The 17,865-nt window shown below is 26.8% G+C and overlaps 2 long non-coding RNA genes across 2 annotated transcripts; both read left to right on the forward strand.

Annotated features, from left to right (window-relative positions):
- Nucleotides 1-6,037, forward strand: LOC129963572 (uncharacterized). The gene is made up of 3 exons (XR_008783990.1): nucleotides 1-109; nucleotides 3,509-3,703; nucleotides 5,870-6,037. It is a non-coding gene; the product is annotated as an uncharacterized LOC129963572 (long non-coding RNA).
- A 5,708-nt stretch (nucleotides 6,038-11,745) lies between these two features.
- On the forward strand, nucleotides 11,746-17,365 carry LOC129962516 (uncharacterized). The gene is made up of 3 exons (XR_008783919.1): nucleotides 11,746-12,019; nucleotides 14,557-14,756; nucleotides 17,240-17,365. It is a non-coding gene; the product is annotated as an uncharacterized LOC129962516 (long non-coding RNA).
- Nucleotides 17,366-17,865: the final 500 nt, after the last annotated feature.

Consider the following 17,865-nt stretch of genomic DNA (forward strand, 5'->3'; position numbering starts at 1 on the left):
AAGGTGTGGTTTGAATGCATCTGCTGCCAGGAAATGATTGGCACGCAACTCTGCTATATAAATTTCACATGGATGCGATTTTACATCAGAAATTTTCAGATTTTTCTACGTAAGTAGATCTTTTTTATTTCATTTTGTAGAACTTTACATTATCTTAATACTTTGAGTTTTCTTATATTTTTGTATGGCTAAATAATATTGAACATGAACCCTTAATATCTGAACCCTGACATGAACCCTGCGTAACATGAAACTTTAAATATCTGAAAGTCTGAATTTTGATCAGGGTTTTTTTTTCTTTGTAAAATTGTGTTATTTTTTCGGAAAAAAATATCTAGATATGAATTACGTATTTTTTTAATCGTATCTACGTATGAACTGGTCATTTAAATAAAAAAAAATCATGAATGCACTTATGTTAACACGTTATTGGAAACATAACAGTAACAGCTAAAAAAATTATTCATTTTACAGTTTATCTATCATTACTATATTTTTGAACTTAGTTAGCCATGGCGAAATCAGGTCCGAAATGGCGTTATTTGACGTTGTCAGTATGAGAGCAGATAGAAAAAGGCTCTAATAGTTAGTTATAAAAAAGGTTTTCTTTTGTGTGTGTGTGTGTATGTAAAATCGCGGTTTTTCAGAAAAGGCAACTATTAAAATAGATTTAAAAAAGAAAAATACCGAATATCCATACATAACTTAAAAAAATAAAGCAAAAAGTTAAATCCGAACAGAGGACCCGCATTTCCCCCGTCTGAATCATGCTGTACTGACCACAATACTACACTGCCCACACTTCGAAGAGGATATTGAATGTATTTATTCCAATAATTAGTTATAAAAAAATGGGGGGAGGGTAAATTGCGTTTTTTTCGGAAATTCACATATAAAAGACACCTAGGTAAACTTAAATAGCAAAACCAAATCTAAATCTAAATCTAAAATTATATATATATATATATATATATATATATATATATATATATATATATATATATATATATATATATATATATATATAGAGAGAGAGAGAGAGAGAGAGAGAGAGAGAGAGAAAGAGAGAGAGAGAGAAAATATTTAATTTTAAACATAGGATTTATCTTATTAGAAATTTGTATTTTCTAATCAGATAATTTCATTCTTATTTTAATGTTTCGAGAAGTTTCCAAGTTAAAATGAAATTATGGAACGGCTACAGGCATGGAACAAATTAATTTATAATCTTATTAAATGAATTGCAACTATATAAATATAATATTATATTTGTATTTCTACTACGCTTGATTTTTTTAATAAAGAAATTTTTATCACTTCATAAATATAAATTCTTGGATTATAAGTTAAAAAAACAAATGTAAGTGAAATCCAAATTATGTGAGAATAATACATAAAGAAATGTTATTTTAAATATTTTTGAGGTTTCATAAATACTTAGAAGTTTATTGTTTAATTAAAAAAGCACTGATATCTAATACTAAGAAAATATGTCTTCGCCCATCCTAAAGACATGTTGAATCTGTTGTTGTGTATGAATACGAAGTAGCTAAATTATAGTATAAAAGACTTCAATCGGATTTATTAGATCTTTCAGGAACGGTGAGAATTCAATTCATTATTTGAAGTAGCACAGTTATTTAAATTAAGCATTATTTAATTCGCATTTTATTATAAATTTTCATCTGCTATAAACAGGGAGATTTTTTTCCTTAAGCCCAACAAAACTTCTCCCCGTCACACCACAAAAAAAAAAAAAGAAGTGTTATTAAGAATGATCCTTTTTATACAACTCGATGTATGTGATTGCTGCCAACTAATTACATGGTATTACAAGCATTCCAGGTTAGATTCTTAACTTTTGATTTAGGACAATGAAAATAAATCCAACCATCTACGTATGTCATGCTTAAGTTACTTTGGAAAAGAGATAACTCACACTGATTTAATTGGTTAAGATGAATTCTGATTTTTATTACTATGCCAATTTTATTAATTTATTTATGATTTAGGGATCCTTTTATGTTAAAATTCCCCACATTCTGCTTTAAATGATTTTTTTTTGTTTGTTGGTACTTTGACTGGTAAAAAAACTGTTTTTAACTAAATCTACCATTTATTTTAAATTAATCAAATGATTGATAATTTTTAGCTATGATCTTAATCGAGTATTCTTCATCTACATATTTTCATCGCATATGATTATGAGGAAAGAATAGTGGCTAATATTGTGCCAACACTTTCATGTTTTCTTTGGCATTTTTTTTCAAATTTTGAAATCAATAATAATTTTTTAAAACGCAGAACTTCAAAAAAGAAAAAAAAGAAGGATATTATTTTTAATGCAATAAATTCTACCTTTATATAAAAACAGGTTTTTGATTTTTGAAAACATAAGAAACAGAACGGAATCAGAGTGAAATGGAAATGAGAACGATATTGTACAGCGAACGGTGCTTAACAGAGGTTTAACTGCACTAATATTTCTGTCAAAGCAATGTATTTAATCGACTTGTCTTAATTTTGAAAATTTCATAACGAAATTTTGGTGTATGGGTATAATCTTATAAATTTTAAAAAAATGAATATTTAAAATTTTAGGCTTTTTGAAATCTTAGGTTCTATGTTCGTCAACTAAGTGAAAGTGGTTCTTTATTGACTTTATAGCTTTTAATCAATAACTGGTTAATTAATGAAATCAAAGAATTCAAACTGATGATAATAGAATTTAAATATTTTCAATATTTCTTGAAATTTTCGATAACAAACTGACTATCTCTTTATATTAGTGGTACTAGCTTAATTATAGTAACCGACATTAAAATTTACCATTTTTTAAATACAAAATCATTAGGAAATATAAAAAATGATAACTTGCAGTTAAATATGATATTTAATAAAATTAGAACCATTAAAACGCTTTTGTAATTACTTAAGTAAACAAGATTTCATTTGAAAAAAACATTTTTTTTTTTTTGAATTTTAAGATGAAGTAAAAATTATTTTTGCACAATAATATTTCAGTAACTTATTAAAATATCTATTTTGCTAGATTTTTATTTCAATAAAATATTAATTAAAAAAATCCAAGAAATTACTCAGAGGTGTCCATCCCAACTTCAATATTAGATTTATCTTTATTTAATAATCTTAAGTTCGACGATCTATCCTGCATAGTGCCGCCATACAATCACACAGACACACATGCGTTCGATTTTATTATTTGTGAAGATCATCAATAAAATTTCAGCATTCATATCTTATAAGAATTGATTTATTAAAGGAAGTTGTGAAGAATTTCAGCTGAGTGGAATATTGTATGTGCAATGGAACGGTTTCATTTATAGAATCTTTAAAATGCGAAACCTGACAAAACTGCAACTATATACGAAAGACATTATTATTAAAGCATGATAATTTAAATATAATATTTCATGTTTTGGCAAATACATTGCATAGAATGCAGTTGAATGAATTGTTAAATGATAGATTTTTTTTTCCTTTGTAGTTTTAGAAAAGAAAAATAACAAAAGTAAACATGATGTACAAAGCTTTATTTCTGCTACTTGTCATTCTAACGGTGACTGATGCTGCGTGTCGTCAACAAGACTGCTCAAGAGTTGCGTGTGGTAATCCTTACTGTGGAAGAGGTGTTCAACCTACTTATGACCCCTGCGTTTCTTGCTGCCCATTCTGCCCAATGGTAAGGAAATTTAATTTCCGTCATAATTAAATTTATACCAACTTTTAATCAATTAATATTTAATCTTATGATTAAAGTTGATTGATTTATTATACAGGGAGCGGCAGAAAATCCTGACAAACAAATTTTAGTATAACTTTATTAAAAATAAATAAATTAACAAAATATAACAAATACTAATAGAAATAGACTTTTACTCATAAATAAATTCAATTGGTTTCAAAGTGCAATGATGCAGAGGCACAAACGCTTATTGAAATTTTCAGCAATGGGCTGCAAGTCTTCTACCTTCAATCTATCCTATTCCCTTGGAAGAGATTGCTCTAGAGAGTCCAAACTTTTGTATGGTTAAGTGCAATCCTTGGATACCAAAATGAACCATACACTGTAATTCATAAGATTGGGATTCAGCGAGTTTTGGGCCCACTCTCCAGATGATATCACGTCCGGATAATGCGTCTTGCACCACTCTTGTGTCTTTTTGGCCTTGTGAGCTGGTATGGAGTCTTGTTGAAACTTCCAGCTTACATTACCGAAGTGCTTTATGGCCCAAAGAAGTACAACAGCTACTAAAATGTCCCGCTGGTACGATTCTTGTTTCATTTCATAAACAAAATCCATTCCTCATCCACAAAAACGAGAGGTGTTTTGATGGACAATAATCGACTTAGGATGTTGGCGATGCTCGACAATTTCCGAGGTGCTTGAAGTGTCTACTGACCAGATCCTATCATTTTGGGAGTTATGAGCTCATTGAATGACAAAGGTCTCATTAATGAAAAGGAATCTCTACCAGCTCTGACATGCGGCCTGTATCAAAAGTTTTCGGCTTCTTTGGAGCCGCGCGAGTTTGTTTTCTACAGTGAGAAGATGAACTTTTTGGAACTTGTACGGCATTAGTCTAAATTCTGTTTTTGCCTTTCGTCATACTGATCGGACACTTATTTCCATTTCACGAGCGATCTTTCTCAGGGAAACCATCGAATTTAATTGAACACGATTTATGATCACCTTACAGTTATTGAAAGTGTCCACCTTACGTTTTCGTTCACTTTCTGGACGCCATCATTGCCAAGTTCTTAGAAACGACAGATTGCCTGACACCATTTGCCGAGACACATTAAGCAAACAAACGATCTCGCACTCTCGTTTTCCTTGCTAAAACAACTCTAAAATCGCAGATCTTTTGCTTGACATTGTAAAAAAAAGCCAATAAATAATACATAAACTAAAAGATACATTATGAAATATCTTGTAATTGAAGTGGCAGACAAAAGAAGTGAATACAAATTAAAAATAAATTAGTTAACTTCGATTCTATGATGCAATAACTTTGTCCGAGTTTTTTTGCCACACCCTGTATTTTAGGATTATTAATCCGACTGATTGTCTAATGTTAAGGAAAATGTTGTGCTTGAATTCGAAATTCTTTTCTTTTTATACCCTTTTCTTTTTTCTTGTTTACCCAAGATTTCTCTATCTCACTTTCAAAACATTATAGCCATCACTTTCGGTCATATTAATATTGCAAATACAATGTGTAAATTTAATTACCTACAATTATGAACTCAGAATCACATTAATTATAGCTGCAAATGTGTGCGACGGAAAGGGGATGAAAAAAAATCATTCAATGACTATTTTATTCTTTGCCAAAATAATTAGTCTAAACTCATATTTTTATTGTTAAATTGATGAAAATACAATACTGTTTTTAAAAATGTGATCTTTAAACTTCAAAAACTGATCTAAGCAATTATTGGTGAGTTTGGAGAGAGGGTAAGTGCCTATTTTTATCAAAATCATCATTTTCAGGACCAAAAAAGCTTTCTTATTAGTTTATAATTAAAAAACGCTCATATCATCCCCAAAATGTATGTATACATATGTGAAGAATCTACTTAAAATTTAGCTTTACACATCAAAAAATAATGATTTTATAAATATCAGAGTGCAATATGTAATGCGCATGTCTTCTTAAAACTTCTTTTAATCGGAATGTTCGGGATATGAATCTTCTGATATACAATGTATGTATAATATAACTTTATTTAAATTTAAGATAACTGATAATATTTTTAATAGTTAATAATATTCAATTGTATCGCGTTTCTATGAAATTAGCAAAAATAATTTATAACAAATTTTTTTTTCGTTTTATTTCAGAAAAAGGGTTAGCTGTGTCAAAAGAATTGAACTGCAGGCTATGATTTGAATAGATGGCTGAATCACATATATTCTTTTTTTCATATAGCTATCTTAAAATGCTACAGAGTGACTTCAGATAAGTGTATATCTTAAAAAATCCTTTTTTAAATAAACATTTGAATCTAATGTTATTATGTTTCCATATATAAAAATGATACTTACATTGCATCATATCCAAAGAATATTCCTTACATTTTTCAATTTTAATTTGGAATGAATTTAAAATTTCCTGTGGCATAATTATTTGTATATTTCTATGCTTATAATCACTGTTTACTTCAAATGAAAATATTTAGTTTTTAGAATAAACAACATCAAAATGATTTGGAAGGCGACAAATTAATGAAGTAATACTAGTTTTTCTTAAGATATTGACAATTTATACACAAAGAGACTTAAAAATTACATTAAAATACCTCATTCATATGCACATGTTAATGAATAATAATCAGTTTCTTTAAATTATTCAATTAAACTTTATTGAAAAAAAACTTTATTGTAAATATATAAATGTAAAATATTTATCAATTATAATTTAGATTTTTTAAAAGTATACAAATAAACAATCATATTTTGAATTCTTATATATTCAAAAACTTCTTAATTTTGAATTTAAATTTCTTTTCTTTAATGTTTTCGAAACTTTTTTGTTTTTATCGTCTACTAACCAACACATTTGTATTATTGTATAATTCTTAAACAACCTTAATAATATAAAATTCAGTCATTCTTTTCTGTAATAACAATCATGAAATATTTTTATGAAAATAGCTAACGATGATTTTTATGAAACTATTTAATAATGTGAATATAAGTTTAAAAACTGTTTTTTTTTTAATTATACAAAAATATTATATGAGTATTACATTCTAAAACTTATCGAATTCAAAATAACAATAATAACAACAATATATGAAATCCATTAAATTGTAAATAATAAGCATTTACCGGAATCAAGAGCATTTTAGATTAATATTATCACTTAACAGTTTCACTAGCTCGGGTTTAAACAGTTAAAAGGTTTAGAATAATTAAACATCAATAGTATTTTTTGAAGTTACTGGGTTTTTGTAATACAGCTCAAATATGATGTCTATAGTTTCAAATGCTTCACCTTTTTGAATTCAAAAATAAATAATTAAATTAAGAGTAATTCATTTTGTATTTATCAAGGACTTTAATCATTGAATATGAATCATAAAAGGAGATTTCGATTGAGTTTTGATATTTTACTAAATTTGCTGCTTTGATACCTGTATAATCTTATGGAATAGAAAAAAATGTACATTATTTGGTTAAAAAGTAATTCCTTACACCTTTACGATAAGCGGTAACATTTAAAAATATAATCGTTTTTAATGTAGAAAAAAAGTGAATAGGTGTAAAAAAAAGTTATAAAGCATATAGAGGAAATTCATACCATATTTAACAAAAAATAGTGATAAGAGAAATTACAGAGTATACAGAAAGAAAAGAGAGGGAAAAAAAGCCTTAATAATTTAACGCTTTTTTAAAATACTTTAAAAAGTAAGATTAAAATTATTGTAATGATGCAAGAATTTTTAGGTAAAAATATTTAGTCATAAATCTATATAAAAAAAATTGAACGGAATAAGATTTTTCGCAAACTAATTAGTGAGAAGCGAATCGAATTTCATAAACTGAAAATCGTTATCTTATTTATAAAAGTTATACAATGAATATATAATGAGAACTTTAAAATTTAAAATATAATTTTTTACAGAAGTTGCAGTTGTATATGATTGATATAATATAAAATCTTTAAAATTGACAAAAAAATTGATTTAATTGGGAAAGAATTCATTTAATGAAAATTTCATTTTGAGAAATAAATATTTTATGAAAAATTGAGAAACTTTATTACCATTCATAGTAAGGAGTAATTAGGTTTCAAAAGAGACTATGTACTGAGATATTAATATTTTCATTGAAAATTAAATTCTGTCTTTTACCGATATTTAAAAAAAAGGGAGTGTGAAAAAATGAAGTAAGGTTTTAAGATATTGAGATACGACTGAATGCACACATTTTAATATTTTAATTTAATAAATTAGAATTCTGAGAAAAATTCAATGGCTTTTAGAGATTTTTTGTGGCAACATTTTAAAATTTTATTTTTATTAGTTTATGATAAGAGTACTGGTATTTTTTATTCATATGTCCATGAAATTGCCTACTATAGATTTTAATTTAAATCATTTATTTCTGATGTTTTGCAAACATTTATTAAATCTAACTTCAAATAACATAAATGAATAATATAAAATGACCTACCGAATATATAATTCTGATTTTAAATTTGTTCAGATGGCAAATGATACATATTTGAGTCGAAACAGAATCTTGCAAGCTCGCAGAAAAAACGATATAGTCAATGACAAACTTCATAATGCAATCGCCAGTCACGCGGCACTGTATACAATCAGGCAATGTGTACATCTTTTACTAGAAATGATAATATATATATATATATATATATATATATATATATATATATATATATATATATATATATATATATGTGTGTGTGTGTGTGTGTGTGTGTAATAACACACTTTGGAATTATTGAACGAGTCATCTGTAAACGTCCGATGCTAATACGATTTCTATTCAACTACATTCTTTATGACCTCAGTTTATTATCATTAAGTGCCAATAATACATAACAATAATAAAGACTAATTTTTGACATAAGAGCGGAATTTCTTGAATACACTATCATTTTAAAGAAATACGTATGAAAATGTTTACTTCGAGCCTTGAAATCTTTCTGTAATGGAATATTATTCTCATTTGAAAAAAAAAAACTTTAAAATATATATAATGGAATATAAAAATATATCGAAATAAATATAATTGAATATAAAAATACATGTCTACTCTACTGGTGTTCAGAAAGCGCAATGGCTTCCAACCCATATACCACTAAGTTAGAAATTGAACCATTTGGAAACCATACCTTGGACATGGTGAGCTAAAATTCCGAGCAAGGTATGGCATAATTCCAGACACAAAGGAGTCTGAGACCCCCCCCCTTCACTTTAAATTTTTTTAAACTTATGTTGCTAAAAATTGTGTTTTGATGATATTTTAACTTCGTAATTTCTTGTTAAAACACTTAAATCTCAGAAAAGGTAAGCAATAAAATAATTCTCGCAAAAGTTATTTTCAACAAAGTTATTTTCGCCACTTAAATCTCAGAAAAGGTAAGTAATCTCGCAAAAAGTTATTTTCCCCAAAACGAAACAAAATTAATGTATTCACTTTCTGTTCCAACCTTGTTTTCAATCTTTAGAATAAGACAGCTTAAAACTGAAACATATTAATTCATAAATGATTAAGTATAGCAGTATTTTAGAAACCAATATTTGTTATTGCTATTAATTAGTGTATAATAGACAATAACGAATTTCATATTATCGTAAACTGTGAATTCAAATAACAATTTTGTTTGAAAAGGACGTTGAAAAAAATTTAGTTCAATATTTCTTGAAGTTTCACGTTTGTGCACGAAATTTTTTGACAAATCAAAGCGATCAAGAAGTTAGTTCTTGCTTAAAGCTACTGTCAAATCACTACTTACACTAAGACGATTTCTATGTTTATTATTGTTATTGTATTAAATATATGTTCAATAACTAAGACAATAATCCTTGCCTACAAAAAACATTTGTCAAAAATAAGCACCAAAAAAAATTCAAATTTTATTTTGCAACATTTCTATATATTTGCCATTCGAGTTCACTTCGAAATATTGGAACCCCAGGGTTTCTCTTTCAAAGATAAGAAAAGTTCTCTACCTTCCTCAAAAACTTCAATGAGAGTCCGTGCTGTTTAGGGGTTGATATACAAAGAGGATCTAGCTGATATGATGGCTATTGAACAAATATTTACTCAAATATTCTTTAAACATTCTCAGAAATGTTTCTTGTCCCCCAAACCCAACTATATGAGGATCTATCAAAGTATACGGCATGGTATCCAACCAATCACACTTAACAAAAAGAAGGGGGAATTTTGAAGGAATATCCAAGTGCTTCAGCTAGCCGCTGAAATTTCGTTGAACAGGTAATTAGGGTACCTAATTGGTAGAGTTAATTCAAGGACTGAGGAAACTTTAAATCCAGCTGGAACTGGAAACTCAATCAGCAATCAAAATGGAACTAATACACTTGTGATATAGGAGTTCTATATTACAAGCCTATCTCTATATCCATGTGTATAAGATAATTCAAAATTGTAAGCAATAGGAAAATTTAACTTGCAGCTTTGTCCTAATAACTGAAGATCTTCATTATATTTTGTCTAAAACCTCAAAAGATTGACAACCTATCTCATTACATATTTGCGAGCATGTAACTACGCGCACTGACTTAGGCAAATGAAAATGTTATTGGATCTTGTTATTAAAATTGCAGATTCATCTTAAATTGTAGCAGTCAAAACTTATACTCGGTTTCTTCGAAGCGCGTTATATTGCATTGATTTAAAAGAAAGTGAAGGAAAGATCACTTAATTAGTTGTAGTCTGTATGATAGAAATTTCGCATTTGCATAGTAAAAAGGAATCTTCTTTGTTGATGACTAACAAAGAATTCTACTAAATTTTTGATATGGTCTGTATTTGGGATACGTTTTATGACAGATGCTCTGCGGAAGGTCTGGAGGCGCAGGATTTTTTGGAATATATAATATGCAATTTAATCTTTCATTCAAAGCAACATAAATACAGATAAAGAATTACACAGTCGAGAATCAAAAATTCAAGTTAATAAGTATTAAATGTTTACATAAATAGAACATTTGTCGGTCGTTTATAATTGTTGATTTTCAAAATCAAATTACGATCATGTCTCTTTTTTTTTCATTCAATTTGTTCATGGAAATCCCAATGGGTTCTGAGTCAGTTTGCCTTAGAAACAAGAAATAACTAACATGGTAAATTTCCGTTCACATGTGACACATATTCTTAGAAATATCCATTTTAAATTATTGATTAATAAAACGTTGAAAATCTGTTATTCGGAACAATAGCGAGATTATTTTATTCTACAACGATTTTAGTTCATAAAAAATATCGAAATCATATGTATATTCAAATAAACTTATAATTAATTCTTGTTTATTCTGAGGCCTGTAATCTTTAGATAATGCAAGAAAAAAATGATCGTGATTGTCTACTGTTTATTTTGTCTATATTAGGGCAATAAATCGAAAGTAATTGCTTTAAAAAAATCAAGCATTGAATTTATATTTTCTGCTATAATGCATATTTTTGAGGGAAAAAAATAGAGAATGTAAAATGAATTTGAATATAGTCTATTAAATCTGAAATAAAGAAATGTAATGTTATATGAAAAATATTATTACTTTCAATATTAAATACATGAGAATTTGATTTATTACATGCATTATTTTGTCTTTTCTAAGGAATTCTTACTTCTAATTATAAATTCAGATTAATAAAATTAATATTAGTTTGGTAGTTGAAATAAGTAATAATCTTCAAAATATAATAAGAATTAATGTTTGATATTATGCAATAAAAAAAGAGTTGAAGGAATAAATAAAATGCAAACAAAATGAATTAAATTACTTATACAGTAAAACGAATAAATGCGTAACGTATATATGATATATGAGATACCTAAAAATATACATATATCTTTATTTCTTCACCTCTCAACACTAAAATTCCATGGTACAGACGTCATTATATCCCAAAAGTGTCCAACATTCTTTCACGCTTTTGTAAGTGAAAAAAAAGGGAAATAAATATAAAAAATACCCCAGCACTCATGAGCAAACGCGATTATGCGTTCTATTTCAAAATGCAAATCATGCAAATACAGGAGGCGTTTGCAAGCATTTATCTCCTAACACAGCTGTGATTTTTTATGCTAGGCAGATGACATTCAACCAACACAATGACTTAAGGATTTAAATAATTCATAAACACGATAATAAAACCAAATGCACTTTTTTTGTATTCATCATTTTTTTTTAGAAAATGTGATATACCTTACAGTTGAGTGTTGGAAACGTAGCATTAGTCAGAAATTTTACAGGATTTCAAGAAACTTTCCTAGTAAGTATAATTAAAATAATCAACTTTATATTTCTTGTCAATTTTTTTTTACTTCAATTTATTTCTAAGCTCATGATTACTATCAGAAAGGGAAACATTATGCAAAGAAGGAAATATAGCATTGATACAGGCATTATAACTGATTTTACTATTTAATTGATGATTTTATTAACTAAAATAATTGGAATGAAGAAAGATTTTCTGTAATTTCTGTTTAGACTGCTGATATAATTCCTCTCTCTCTCTCTCTTTCTCTCTCTGTATATATATAATAAAATTAAGTGTTCTCTTTTTTTTTCAATTTTTTTTATAAATTTAGTGTTTTATTATGTTATTTATTAATTTTTTGTTTTATATGCTGTATGTGAATAAACATGTGTGTGATAGATTAGACTTTTTGTTGTTTTTAAAATCAATTTTTTTTAACCATTTAACTACAGAAATTATTTTTCTCCTTTTGAGTCGATTTGCACTTGAGATGGAGAACCTAGATTATCATTTGTGGAAAAATAATGCATATATTTTTAAATCTGATTTAAAAATCGAATAATTATTTCCGACTCAAAGTATTTTCCAAATTATTGGCAGAAAATAACAATAACAAGAATTAATTAAGAAGTGACTTCTGTAATTTTTTTTTATATTTTTATACCTCAAAATATTGATATTTTTAAAACTTTTAAGCTCCATTCTGAAAAATAGTTATCAATTGATCATACTTATTTTTTCCTATTTTTATTTTTCAAACAATGTCTAACCTTTCAATACAATCATAAAAAAACGGCTAAATTTTTTCGGTCTATTTTAAAATATATACAAGAATGTTGTAAAAACAGTGGACAAGTCTCTATTTCTAAACATACTGCGCTTCGACACATACTTCCAAACACAAAATTTCATTAAATAAAGTAGGTAATTTTATGAAAATTTCTTAATTTTTGTTAAGTTGATGCTAAAAAGTTTTTAAAAATTTACACAGTATCTGAAAGTGTCAACTAGTAAAATATTTCTCTTATATTCATCTATGCACACACACAAAATTTACGTTTCTACCTCAAATATTTGAGGAGATATGCTCGTTTTTAATTTTATAGAGACTTATCACAAATTTATTTCAGAAATGCAAATTTATTCAATGAAGAAAAACTGCCTTTTGTCAATATTTGCCTGTTAATAATAGCATCCGATAATTCTGATCCAATAATCATGACTTGAAATAAATCCACTAATTGATCATGATAATTTTCAGTTTGATTATTCGACGATTGCAACTTCATTCTTAAGAAGAAGTGAATAGAAACTTGAGAAGTTGAACATATGGCATTTCAAAGAAGCATTGAAATGCTTAGCAAGAAAATAAAATTATTTGCTCGTAGTTGTAAACTTTTTAAAAGAATAATATATTTCAGTATCAAGGAATGTTCGGAAATGCTCACGATTCATGTTGCATGTAAACGTAAATTAGCCTAATTGCAGAAGAAAACAAGGATCCTTTTCCTAATTTCCAGCTCCTTCCGGCAAGTGCATCTGCAAAAGAAGCAGCGATTGTTAACTGCAGGAAACGGGAAGATGAGCGTTATGCATGTGATAAAGAAACTACATTTTGGCTTTTTTCGACAAGTTTATAGTATATGAATATTCTGTTCAGAGCTTAACTTTCTAAAACAACAGTGCAGATTACCAGAATTCTTTCATCGTAATAACTAGTATTCATACTAAGTTTGTGGAATCTCTGGACTATTACAAAAGGTGCATGAATTTCACTGATCAATTTATGGTAGTTACATGAACATCAGTATGATCCCATATGTTTAAGAATTGTTAAAAAATAAAAAATTGTAAAGGGGTCGTAAGAATACATTTTGAAAAACAAATTGAGCTCTTCAATTAAAATATTATCTCAATATTTTTTCAATTTATTGAAACTTGATAAATATGTCATTATTTTCTGACTCTGGCTTTTAAATAATCTTTCTTAATACCTGAAATATATTATACCTGAAAATAGACACGAAAAACTTACTCAAACACCGGTCAAAGGTATAGAAATTAATAAATTATATAGAAAGTTATAGAAATAATTTATAGAAAGGTAATAAATAAATAAGAGGTATAGGAATAAAGAGGTCGAAATTACTAAATTTGTCTTTTATTAGCAAATTTTTCCATTACATGGATGAAACTTTGTGTCCTTAAGAATGCAAGAGAAATATTTTACAAATTGACACATTTCCACTTTTTGGTCTCATAAAAATTTCATTTTAGTAAGTTTTTATTATCATCTTCTGCAACAGTCAAAACATTTTAAGGAGTATTTGAATTTTATTTAGTAAAACATTGCAGTTAAATATATATCTATCTATATATATATATATATAATTACAATAGTTAAGGAAATCAACATTCTTCCCCTTTTTTTGCGATAACCTGTATAATGCTAACCTGCATACAAAGTGTTTTGCTTTGTTTCTCTAAGAAATATTACTTCTCTTACTGTAATATATTATTTTCTGAATATCTATTATGATCTTTTCCAGGAAAAATCACAGAGCCAACGGAAAAATGATTTTTAGGATTTTATTCTTCATATTGAAAATCATTGTACTATTTATGGTTATCAGCATAACTTCGGGATGTGAAGATAAACCGTGCGTCTTTAAAAACTGTGATGGCAAGCACAGTCATATGCCTCCGAAAGATGATAATGGCTGCTGCCCTGTTTGTACATAATGTTAAAGTAATGTAAAATATTTTTACTCTAATCTTTTTTATTGCAAATTTTTTTTTCCACTTTGGCTTGAAATAAATCCGAACTGACTTTTTATTCGCTATAAACCATTCTATAGTGATTTATTTTTTTATCTCTTCTGGAAAATGCTAATAATACAAATGTTTGTGTTATTTCATCTGGGCATAAATAAGATGAAATCTAATAAAAAAATGTTCATAACTATTCTAAATTCATTTAAATACTGATTACTACTTTAAAATAAAAGCAATTGGTGATTCATGATTCATATTAATTGTAAGCTGTCAGTTGACTCTCCAATGCCCGCACCCATTTTTTTAACATCAGCACACGTGCGGGATCATTTTGACCTCAAATTGTCAGACACTCACTCCTTATCTTATTGAATATTTGCATTAAAATATTATTTGGCCAGAATATACGAATTTTTTTTTCATGCAAATATGTTCTTATTTAAAATACAAACTTGATTTTTAATTGGAAAATCAAAATTAAACATAACCACCTTTTTCCGTACCTTTTCTGTATTAATTTTCTTTTTCTCATTTGTAATTTCTTTTTTATTATTTTTAATGTAAATAGTTCTGTTAAGAAATTATTTATTTTACATATAGTTCATTTTGAAATTTTTGGAAAAGAAGCGTAAACCTACAGATATGAAAATTCATAACTTTTGTCATTCTTTCTTATATAAATGTCAAAAAAAAACACTTTTAGCATTTCTCATTCAAAATAAAAGAGAAATAAATTTTAAGAAAATTTATTCATAGAATAAGAGAATGATTTGTTGTTGCTGGAAAAGGTGACATATATTTATTTGTCACCTTTTCCAGCAACAGAAAAAGTCTCGATCAGTTTTTTCTGAAGTATACAGAATCTGCATTTGTTTTTTCCAATTCTGCATCATGATCACTTTTGAAATTTCATTAATATATTAAGAGTTTGAGCTATCATAACTTTGTCTGTTAGTAGCAACACTTGAAAAAAGATCCCTGAATCTCTGCTGATCACTTTCGTACATTGTTACAGCTATAACTTTAAAAGAGTTTGAAATGCTAGCACACGCGGGAGTCAATTCGATCTCTGACTTCCTGCAAAATATCAGATACATTGTTTTATTGTTTTTTGCAGTTTCAATTTTCTTCTTATAGCTGCCCTGTGAAAGCATAGAAAGTAATAGTTGAAAACTATTATAAATTCCTAGAATTTCCAAATAAATGAAAAGGGAAGGAGACGGTTTATTTAATCATTGTGCTGATGCGTTAAATAATTAAAATTTACTTCAAATCTTTGAAAGGAAATATTTTCAAACTGAAAATTTTGAATCTCATAGAATGCTACTTTTTAAATATAAAAATAAAACAAAAGATTTAAACCGGTGACTACTATGTTTGGAAAAAAATTTTCACCCTCATATATAGCAATTCGAATTTCAATATTTGCGAATTTCTAAATTAAATCTGATGTTGACAAAAAAATATATAATTTAATCAGTCATTAATATTTCTGAAATATTACAATTCATTTTTTTATTACATCATGAAAATAATTAAAACAGAATATTTTAAAGGGAAATTAGCATAAAAAATAAGGAAAATATCGTTAAAAACAAAAATTAAAATTACAATATGCAGAAAATCCAGAGTCCGAATTCAATTCAAACTCAAAAATTGTAACTGTAGGGGGAAATTACTTTTCGCTTTAAATACTGTTAGATAAACGAAAATAATTCAGTTGGAAATGACTATTGTAACTCTACCCATTTACTTTCATTTTAGTCCAAATAAGAAGTATCTTGACAAAATTTGAAAGAGTTTTGTATTAATTTATTCTATGATAGTAACAATACAAAATACCAGAACTTTTAAATTATTTTTAAGAAACTCTTTTATCACAGAAAATACTTAAAATGGAAATTTCCACAAATAATATTTTGCCAATAATGTATAACAATTGGCAGAAAATAACAATAACAAGCATTCAATGAGAAGTGACATATTGAAATTTGTGTATATTCTTATACCTCAAAATATATACGAAATACAAATCAAAATAGTAGCATAGCAATAAAAGACGAATAATTTATTTAAAAGATTGTTTTGATGATAAATTTTAAATTAAATTTATTAAGTAGATAGCCAATTTTATCGCTTGTGTATCATTTTTTTTATAATCGAGTGCTTAAATTTAATTAAGACTTGTTCATTTGTTTTAAAATGGAAAAATATATAATAAACCATGAAATTTGGTTGAATAATCGAATGATACTCTTTTGAGTTAAACTCAGCACTAAACATATAAGAAGAAAATACATGTCCACAAATGTAATTCTGAGAATAAAATATTAGTTTCCGTTTACTTTAAAAAAATGATAAAACTGTCAAATCTAAGATTTTATCTTTACAAAATATTGCAAAATGACTGAATAACTTAGGTGCATTGTTTACAATAAATTTGATTTCTATTTTTAGAAGGAAGAAAGAGAATACGAAAAGAAAGCAAATGTATTTCTGGATAATATCATCTTCAAATAACGTCGATACTGCTAACAAGATTATTATCTTCATCGAAATGAAATCACTTTTTTGTATTTGATATACAAGGTTTTTTAAATGTATTGTTTTTTTTTTCAATAAAATGAACTGTTATATTTAACATTCAACTGTCATGTACATGAACTTCTAATTTCATTTACATGTTTCAATGAAATATAATTAACTTTTTTTATCTTGATTAACTTATAAGGAACTTTATAACTATAATCTTTTCAATCTAAGTTTAAATGCATAATAACCTCAAGAAACTTAGGAAAAAAATTAATCGTTTAAATTAATTAATAATTAAAAAAACTTCTTCCTTCACCTTTTTCTTGCTATCGTTTTCTTGGGAATATGATCAGAAAACACTTTCATTTCACTGAGATTCTTCTTAGAATATATATTAATATTCGTATGATCAATTTCAATTAATTTTCTATTATGGCAAATAATACAACAGATAAATAGTTTAACAGGTCTAAAATAATTTTAACTTCCATTAGCATTATATGAAATATATTACTTCATGATACATTCGGGGAAAGTTAATTAAAGAAATT

The sequence above is a fragment of the Argiope bruennichi genome, chromosome 3 (assembly GCF_947563725.1).
Source record: "Argiope bruennichi chromosome 3, qqArgBrue1.1, whole genome shotgun sequence".
NCBI lineage: Eukaryota > Metazoa > Arthropoda > Arachnida > Araneae > Araneidae > Argiope > Argiope bruennichi.